Source organism: Chrysochloris asiatica, unplaced genomic scaffold, assembly GCF_000296735.1.
Source record: "Chrysochloris asiatica unplaced genomic scaffold, ChrAsi1.0 scaffold00022, whole genome shotgun sequence".
NCBI lineage: Eukaryota > Metazoa > Chordata > Mammalia > Afrosoricida > Chrysochloridae > Chrysochloris > Chrysochloris asiatica.
This window is the reverse complement of record NW_006408540.1, coordinates 2,063,727-2,073,073: the sequence shown is the minus strand read 5'-3', so window position 1 is coordinate 2,073,073 and position 9,347 is coordinate 2,063,727. Positions and strand designations below refer to the sequence as shown.

The following is a 9,347-nucleotide window of genomic DNA, read 5'->3' as shown; positions in this document are numbered from 1 at the left end:
ATGGTCTCAAGCGTGGCAACAGTAGTGAGGTTGGCCCAGGATCAGGCAGTGTTTCGTTCTGCTGTCCATAAGGTCGTGTGGGTCAGTACTGACTCGATGGCACCTAACAACAACATTTATTAACAAGATAGATAACATGCTCATTTAACATGGACTTTTAGGTCACTGTAGTTAAAGGAAAACCACCCATTCAGTGGGTAACAGGACTTGCTTCAGTGCAATTGAAAAATACTGTAATTTTAATCTCAAACTTCAGAATTTGAATAGATGACAGTGATCTGTTTTGAGATGGGAGCAGAAAAGAACCATTCAAAGCTTCAACAAAAAATTCCACTGCTCTGTTCCTCAGATCTCTCTATAGTCTTCACTGTTCATATGATATGAGGGACACTTCAATTCAACCTTTCAGAGAGGACATCCCAGCTAGTATGATCTCATCAACCAGGAGAATGTTGGTAGCAATTACAGTGCAGGAGTGAAGAAGCTGTTTCTTTACACAATAGTTGTCCCATATGCCTGATTCTGCTGACACCATTGGTTCACCTGTGTTCAAGTTGACACCCACAAGTTGACCCAATTCAGAATGTTCTTCTTGAACTTTCACTAGTGTTTCCTGAAGGTCAAAACCTGAGTTCTGCACAAGAACCTTGGGGATAATGAGCAATGCGTAAGCAAATGCTTGGACTTCCAGTTGGGCCCTGCCCTTGATGCTGGATTTGTGTCTCATCAGAGCCTCTGCCTGTGCCACTTTCACGGCACCACTCCCAGGAACCACACAGCCATCATCAATAGCAATTTTGACAGCTCTCAAGCCATATTGTATTACATCTTTGATTTTAGTGAGTGTGTGCTTATTTGGTCCTTTGATTAAAGAGTGTGACAGAGCATGGGTTATTGCACTTCTCAATAAAGGTGAACTTCTCTTCTCGCAATGTGTATTCAAAAACCAGTTCTGCATGTCCCAAACAGTCAGGATTTAGGTCATCTAAAGAATCTAGAGCCACCCTGCCACAGGCAAGTGTCATCCCCTTCCTGTTTTTCTGTTTCACTCTGCGCAGAGCCACTATGCCTTCCTTTGCAAAGGTGCCTAAGGAAACATGGCCAATTCCCTTTTGATTAATAACAAAAAATTTTTATTGGAACCACCACAGACTTTCTTTTTAAGTTCTACTATTTGTTTAACTTGATCTTTGATGAATTTTCTTTCTGCTTTTACAAGTTTCTTTCTCTCTTTGGCACTGTTTTAAAAGAAGCCAGAGTTCACTTCTGTTTTTTCATATTCTAAAGACACGTTGCATGTGAGGATGTATGCATCTTCTACTCTTTTCTTCATATTAGGATGCTGTGCCCCATGGTCCAGAACGAGTTGTCTGATTAGGTTTGTATCAGTTTCAGATTTATGCTTCATTTCTATGATTTCAGCCATGAAAAGATCTATAGGTTCATCTTGTTTTTTAATGGCCAAAATGGAGTCAATGTCAGCCCTGTTAATGTGTAATCAAGCTGAGCATGAACTTTCGTATGCAGAGATGTTCTGGCCACATCTATCAGGGTTTCTCTATCCATCTCTTTGTTTACTTTGATTTTTTCCAAAAACCGAAGTGCCTTTTCCTTTGCAGCTTCAAATCCTTCAGTTATGATTCTGGGAAGCAGACCTTCAGAAATGTAGAGGTCCGCCTGTTCCAGCAGCTCGCCGGTGACCAGGACATTGGAAGCCATATCATCACCAGTTATGTCATCCTGGGCTGTTGCTACTTTTGCTATTAAGGAGGCTGTTGGGTGTTGAATTTGCATTTCATGAAGTAGTACATTTCCATCTTTAGTAAGCTTCATGTCTCTAGCACCAGAAACAAGCATCTTCATGGTGCCCTTGGGGCCCAGATTGATCCTCAGCATGTCCTGCAGCCCCTGGGCTGCACTAATATTAACCGCCAGAGCTGCCTGGGCTTGGGCCACCTCGGTCTTGGGGTTCAGGGTCTTCAGAGCCGACATGTTGAGGAAGAGACTGAGAAACTGTAAAGAAAGTGCTAGGCCAGCTCAGCGTGGACCAAAAATTTTTTAAAACTTTTATTGTCAAAATGATTCATATTCAGTTTAGAAAAATTTAAAGTTATACTTGAGCAAAAAAAAAAAAAAAAGTAAGTGAAAAAGTGGACTGACACAATGGGCTCAAACGTAACAACTGTGAGGATGGTGCAGGACTGGGCCAAGCTGTGTTCCTTTGTGCACAGGGGTACTATGAGTCAGGATAGACTAGTTAGCACCTAAAAACAGCAACAACAATCAGATATATGATCTGCAAATATTTTCTTCCATTCTATGAACTGTCTTTTTACTCTCTCATATCCTTTGGTGCATAAAAGTTTTTTGTTTTTTGTTTTTGATTTTGATAAAATCCACTTTATCTATTTTGTCTTTTGTTGATAGTACTTTTTATCATATATAAGAATTTCCAAAAGCCTAAACATATAATCCTGTTTTTTCCTAGGAGTTCCATGGCTTTGGCTTTTTTATCCAAGTTGCTGATGTATTTGTAGTTAATTTTTGTATTCTAAATAGAATTACTGTTGAAAAAAGCATATTTGTATTTTCCTTGGCATGATTTCTTATGAAATGTTAGCTTGAATTGGTCTTATCAGTGGTTAAGTAACAAAGAACAAGCATAAACGACAGTGATTGAATTGGAGGTGGTAGTGAGGGGGACTCTCAAGATGGGACTGGATGTTAGGTTGAGTATTAGTGGCAATATTTCAAGAAGATAAGCGATTTATAAAATATTTGTTATTTTTAGGCATCACTGAGTTGGTTCCAAAGTTACAGTGATCCTATGTCCAACACAATGAAACACTGCCAGGTCCTTTGCTGTTGTGATGTATTTAAAACTCATAAGATTAAAAACATTCATATTTTTACTTCCTTAACAATACTGTCTAAAAAACTATCATAATTCTTTCATTATTTTTTAGATAAATAAATTTCACCAATAAAAATACTCTTTGGCAACTACCTAGATCCATTTCCTTCCTTCCCCATCTTCACAGCATTCATTCATAGTTTACCGTACACCCCTAAATCTATTTTTATACTACTGCATACATGGGCATGCAATCATACATTTAGATATGTACATATCTTTGCTGTCCAGTAGCTCCATGTGGTTATATATATTTCATTTAAAATAAAATAACATAAATCAGTTCTTCCATTGCACTAGCTACATTCAAAGTGATCAATAGTTACATGTGGCTAGTGGCTGTGATATTGAACAGTACAGATATAGAACATTTACATTGTTGCAGAGAAACAATTCTGTCAGAATAAATATGTAGTTTAATGTATGCTTTTCAAATTTTACATACAGAATGCAAACTTCATTTCTGGATATCTTAATCATTTTTTTTTTAAACTTGGTCTTACGTTGTTGAGACTTGCACATACTGATATATAGAGGTCTAGTTTATTTATTTAAACGGGCACAGAACATCTATTTTGTGAATATACAACCCTTTCTTTACCCATTTCTCACCAACTGGATGTTTGAGTTGTTTCCAATGTTTAATATTTTAACCAATGTGATAATAAACATCTTTCTTTAGAATAAGTATCTAAATGTGAGAATGCTCAATCATAAGATATATATCTATCTCCAATTTTGCTAGATATTGACAAAATACTTTCAAAAGTGGCTGGATCAACCTCACTTCTCTGAGCAGTATATTAAAAAAAATAATAAATTTCCCCATATCCTTGACATTAGGTTTGGTGTTTGTCCTTAGTTTTGGTTTAAATGGAATTTTATTATGGTAACTCATTGCTTTGCTATTCTTGATTATTTATGTGGTTAAACATTCCACATATTTATTGAATATTTTGACTATTTTTATAGATTGTCATATGCTGCTCATATTTAATTTGTGATTTTTCTTGTTGTTTTTGTTGTTAAGTGCCATCGAGTCGGTTCTGACCCATCGTGACCTTGTATAGGGTTTCCGAAGAGCAGCTGGTGAGCTTGAACAGCCAACCTTGCAGTTCAAAAGGCTTTGCAGTCTGGCACATTAACCCACAGTGCCACACCAGGACTCCTTTCTTGTTATTAGGGGCCAGCAAGTTGAGTCTGATTCACAGCTGCACTATGTACAATGAAACCAAACATTGTCCAGTGCTGTGTCATCTTCACAAGCGTTGCTCTGTTTGAGCTTATTATTGCAGATACTGTATCAGTCCATCTCCTTGACACTCTTCCTCGTTGTTATGGACTCTGCTTTACCAGGCATGATGTCTTTCTCCAGGGAAGGTGCCTCTTGATAACACGTCCAAAGTATGTGAGATGAAGCCTCATTATCCTCAATTCTAAGGAACATTCAACTTTTCCATGAGAGATTTGTACATTCTTCTTGAGTTCCATGGTATATTAAATATTATTAATCAACATCACATTTCATATGCATTGTTTTTGGTATTCCTTATCCAGTGCCCAGTTTTCACATCCATCTGAGGCTATTGAAAGTATTATGGCTTGGGTCAGGTGCACCTTAGTCTTCAAAGTGACATCTTTCCTTTATAACACATTAAAGAGGTCTTTTGCAGCAGATTTGTCCAATGTAATTCATTGTTTGCTTTCTTGATTTGCTTCCATGACCTTGTGGGTCCAAATAAAATAAAATCCTGGACAACTTCATTCATTTTTTCCATTTATCATGATGTTGCTTATTAGTCCTGTTGTGAGGATTTATTTTTTTTATGTTGAGGTATATTGCATACTGAAGTCTAGAGTGTTCACTCTTCATAGTGCTTCAAGTCCTCTTCACTTTCAGCAAATAAGATTGTGTTATCTGAATATAACAGGTTGTTAATGAGTCTTTGCTCCTTTCTTAATGATTTACAGGAATTCATCATATTAAAATTGCTTTTATTTATATCACATGTACATACCTGAATATTATGCCTTAGATTTCTCCATGTCAGTATATAGAGATGTACTTCAGTGGTCCATACGATAAGCACTGGACTATGAGCCACAAAGTCCACACTTTGAGTTTGCCAGCCAATCCATGGCAGAAAGGTGAGGCGTTTTGCACCCGCAAATATCTGAAAAGCCTTGGAAAGCCTATAGAGTCGCTATAGTTGGAATTGACTCAACAGCACTTAACAACAACTTGGTTTTGTGGCAATGTTTATACAGTAATCATTTTTTGAAAGCACTGTAATTTATTTAGTCATCCCTCTGTTGTTAGTAGGTGCCTGTCAAGTCAGGTTCAATTTATAGTGACTCTACGTATGACTTGACGGCACTTCACAACAACAACAACAACATGTATGACAGAAGAAAACACAGACTGGTGCTGTGCAATCCTCAGCACTGCTCCTATGTTTGAGCCCATTGTTGTAGTCTCTGTGCCAATCCATCTTGTCGAGAGTCATCCTCTTTTTCACTTTAGCAAGTAGGATATCCTTCTCCAAGAACTAGCCCCTCCTGATAACAACATGTCCAAAGTAACTGTGGTAAAGTCACCCGTCTTCATTTTCAAGGAGCAATCTGACTCTACTTTTTCTAATACAGATTTGTGCGTTCATCTGGAAGTTCATAGGTATTTAATATTCTTCTCTATCGAAGGCACATATTCTTCTTCTTCTTTTTTTTTTTTTTAATGTTTTATTGTGAACTATGTGATAGTTTACATGGGAGAACATTAGTTTTACATTCATCCTATCGTATATCATTTCATTGCCATGGTTACAATCCCCTCCATGCATCATCAACTAACCAAAGAGTGTACCCTACAAGCCTGCCCTCTGATTGTCAACACAGAGCCCCTCTCCTTCTCTGTGTCTAAAGTTCCCAGCTGCTCCATCTCTCCACGTCATTGTCTCTGCCTCCATCTCAGGCATCACTGCTTCTCTGAGTAGGGTTCTGCTCTCCGCTCTTCTCCCTTGCTGGTCCCAGGGACCTCTGCTCCTAGACTGCAAAGTTAATCACTCCCCTCCTTGCTACATAACGTCTATGAAGGCACATATTCTTGTTGTTGTTGTAGTTAAGTGCCGTCAAGTCAGTTCCAACCCATAGTAACCCTGTATACAGTTTCTGAGGAGCAGCTGGTAAGCTTGAACTGCTCATCTTGAGGTTCAAACTGACTTTGCAGTCCAGTACATTAATGCACAGTGCCACACCAGGACTATCAGGTCTTATTTATTAATTGTCCACCTTTTGCATGGACAACTGTGAGGCAATTGAAAAGACCATGGCTTTTGTCAGGCATCTTTGATTTTTAACACTTTAAGGCAGTCTTTTGCAGATTTGCCCCATGCAATTCGCCCCTTGCTTCCTTGACTGATGCTTTCATTCACAATGATTGTGGAGCCAAGTAAAATAAAATCCTGACAACTTCAATCTTTTTTCTTTTTTTTTTTTTTGCTGTTTATTATAATATTGCTTATTGGTTCAGATGTGAGGATTTTTGTTTTCTTTATGCTGATGTATAACCCATACTGAAGGCTGTAATCTTAGATCTTTAAGAGTAAGTGCTTCATGTCCTCTTCACTTTCAGCAAGCAAGGTTGTGTCATCTGTATATTGCAGGTTGTTAATGAGTCTTCTTTAAATACTGATGCCACATTCTTCTTCACTTATTCCAGCTTCCTGGTTGATCTTTGTACAGATTCTGCATAAGCACAATTAAGTGCTCTGGAATTCCTTGTCTTTATAGCTATCCATAATTTGTTATGACCACACCATCCAGTGACTTTACAGGGTCAAAAAAGCACAGGCAAACATCTTTCTGACATTAAGTTCTAATCAAGATCCATCTGATATCAGCAAGGATATAATTATTTCAGGTCCTCTTCTGATTCTGCCCTAAATTTTGATAGTTCCCTGTTGATGTACTATTCTGATTGTTTTTAATCACTTTCAGCAAATTTTTACTTATGTATGACAGTAATGATATAGTTTGACTATTTCTGCATTTTGGTAGGCCACCTTTCTTTGGAGTGTGCACAAATATGGATCTCTTCCAGTAGATTGGCCAAATAGTTGTCTTTCAAATTTGCTGGCATAAAATGTAAAGGTAGACATTTTGTAACAAAAAGAGGGGAGTGGTTGATCTTGCAGTCCAGGAGCAGAGGACCCTGGGACCATCAAGTGAGAAGAGTGTGGGACCCTATCCAGAGAAGCAGCAGCGCCAGAAATGGAGGCAGAGACGATGATATGGAGAGATGGAGCAGCTGGGGACTCTAGACTCATGGAGGGAGAAGGGCCGAGTGCTGGTGGCTGGGGGGAAGGCTTGCAGGGTATGCTGTTTGGTTGTTTGAATGATTATATATTCCTGAGTGCTTTGGTGTACAACAAAAACAAAAAACAGAGAGAATAGAATCAAATACTATTGAATGATAATGCATGGAGGGGATTGCAATCATTGCAATGAAAAAAATACGATATGATGAGTATAAAGCTGATGTTCTTCCATGTAAACTATCACTCAATTCACAATAAAAGCTTAAAAAAAAGAAAGTAAAGAGGACTTGAAGCATTTTTTGATGAAGAGTCAAAAATATAGCCTTTAATATGGACTAACCCTCAATATAAAGAAAACAAAAGTCCTCACAACTGGACCAATAAACAACATCATGATATGATAAATGGAGAAAATATTGAAATTGTTAAAAATCAAACCAAACCTACTGCCATCAAGTCTATCCTTACTCATAGCAATCCTGTGTAGGGTTTCACTAAAGAATTCATTTTACATAGCTCCACAATAAATGGAAACAGCTGTCAAAAAATCAAACAACATATTGCATTAAATAAATCTATTGTAATAAATCTCTTTGAAGTGTTAAAAAGAAACGATGTCAATTTGAGGACTAAAGTATACCTGACTCAAGCCATGGTATTTTCAATCACCACAAATGCTTGTAAAAGGTGGACAATGAATAAGGAAGACTGAAATAAAAATGACGCCTTTGAGTTATGATGTTGGTGAAGAAAATGGAATATACCCTGGACCATCAGAAGAATGAACAAGTCTGTCTCAGAAAAATTTCAACCAGAATGCTCCTTAGAAGGAAGTATGGTGAACCTTTGACTCCAGTATTGTTGACATGTTATCAGGAGGGACAGTTTTTGGAGAAAGACATCATGATTGGTAAATTTGAGGGACAGTGGAAAAAAGGAAACCCCTCAATGAGATAGGTGCACAGTGGCTGCAACAATAAGCTCAAACATACCAATGATGGTGTGGAGGCCAGGGTACTGGTAAGTACTGCATCATGTTGTGTGTAAAGTAACTGTGAGTTGAAACCAACTCAATGTCACCTAATAATGATAAAAAAATTGTCAGCTTACAATGGGGTTCTGTTTCCACTAGTTGTTTGTTGTATTTTCTGATGTGAGTTGAATCTCTCTCTCTCTCTCTTTTAAAGTTTTCATTATTATTGCCTTTTATTATCAGTATCTTTATACATCCAATCCTTATTGTCTTTTAAGGGTTGGGAGCATTACATTTGGCATAACCCTAATACATGATAAGTCAAGGACTACCTGAAAAAACAACAACTCTTTTGTTGGCACAGATGAATCCGTGATTCCATCACTGCATTTATTAAAACATCTCAACTGGTATTCCACTAATTCATGGAGTCTTGTTTTTGGCCAATACCTTCAGTACAATTAAAATTTTTTCTTTGGTTCATATCATATGCTACCTTCTGAAACGGTGTACTGTTGAACAATACTTTGTGGTGCCATAACTCTGTGTATTCCTTCATATTTTTATGCTGAGTCATTCAGTATTTTACCCAAATAATCCTACAATGTTTCAACTTAAGACACAAATTTTAGCTTCAGTTCTGTCAGCTTAAGAAACGGTGAGTGTGTCTTTCCTTTTTGGTTTTCTAACTCTAGATTTTTGCACAATTCATTATAATAGTTTATCTTATTGAACCACCCTTTGAAATCTACTGTTCAGCTCTTTTACTTCATTTCTTCCTTTCACTTTAATTGCTCTATGTTCTACAGCCTGTGATTTGCAGATAATACAAACCTGCTTGCTGAAAGTACTTAAAATACTTTCTGATGAAGATCAAAGAAGACAACCTTCGGTATAGGTTGCACTCAGTGTAAAGAAAACAAAAATCCTCATCACTGGACCAAAACACAACATCCATATAAATGGAGAAAAGATTGTAGTTGTCAAAGATTTCATTTTGGTCGGATCAACCATCAACATTCATGGAAGCAGCAGTCAAGAAATCAGACGATGTATTATATCAGGCAAATCTGCAGTGAAAGACCCCTTTAAAGTGTTGAAGAGAAAAGATATCAGTTTAAGACTAAGGTGTACCTGACCCAAG

The 9,347-nt window shown here is 37.5% G+C and overlaps 1 pseudogene; it reads right to left on the bottom strand.

The window, feature by feature from the left end:
- Nucleotides 1–397: 397 nt before the first annotated feature.
- On the bottom strand, nucleotides 398–1,992 carry LOC102815904 (annotated as a pseudogene).
- Nucleotides 1,993–9,347: the final 7,355 nt, after the last annotated feature.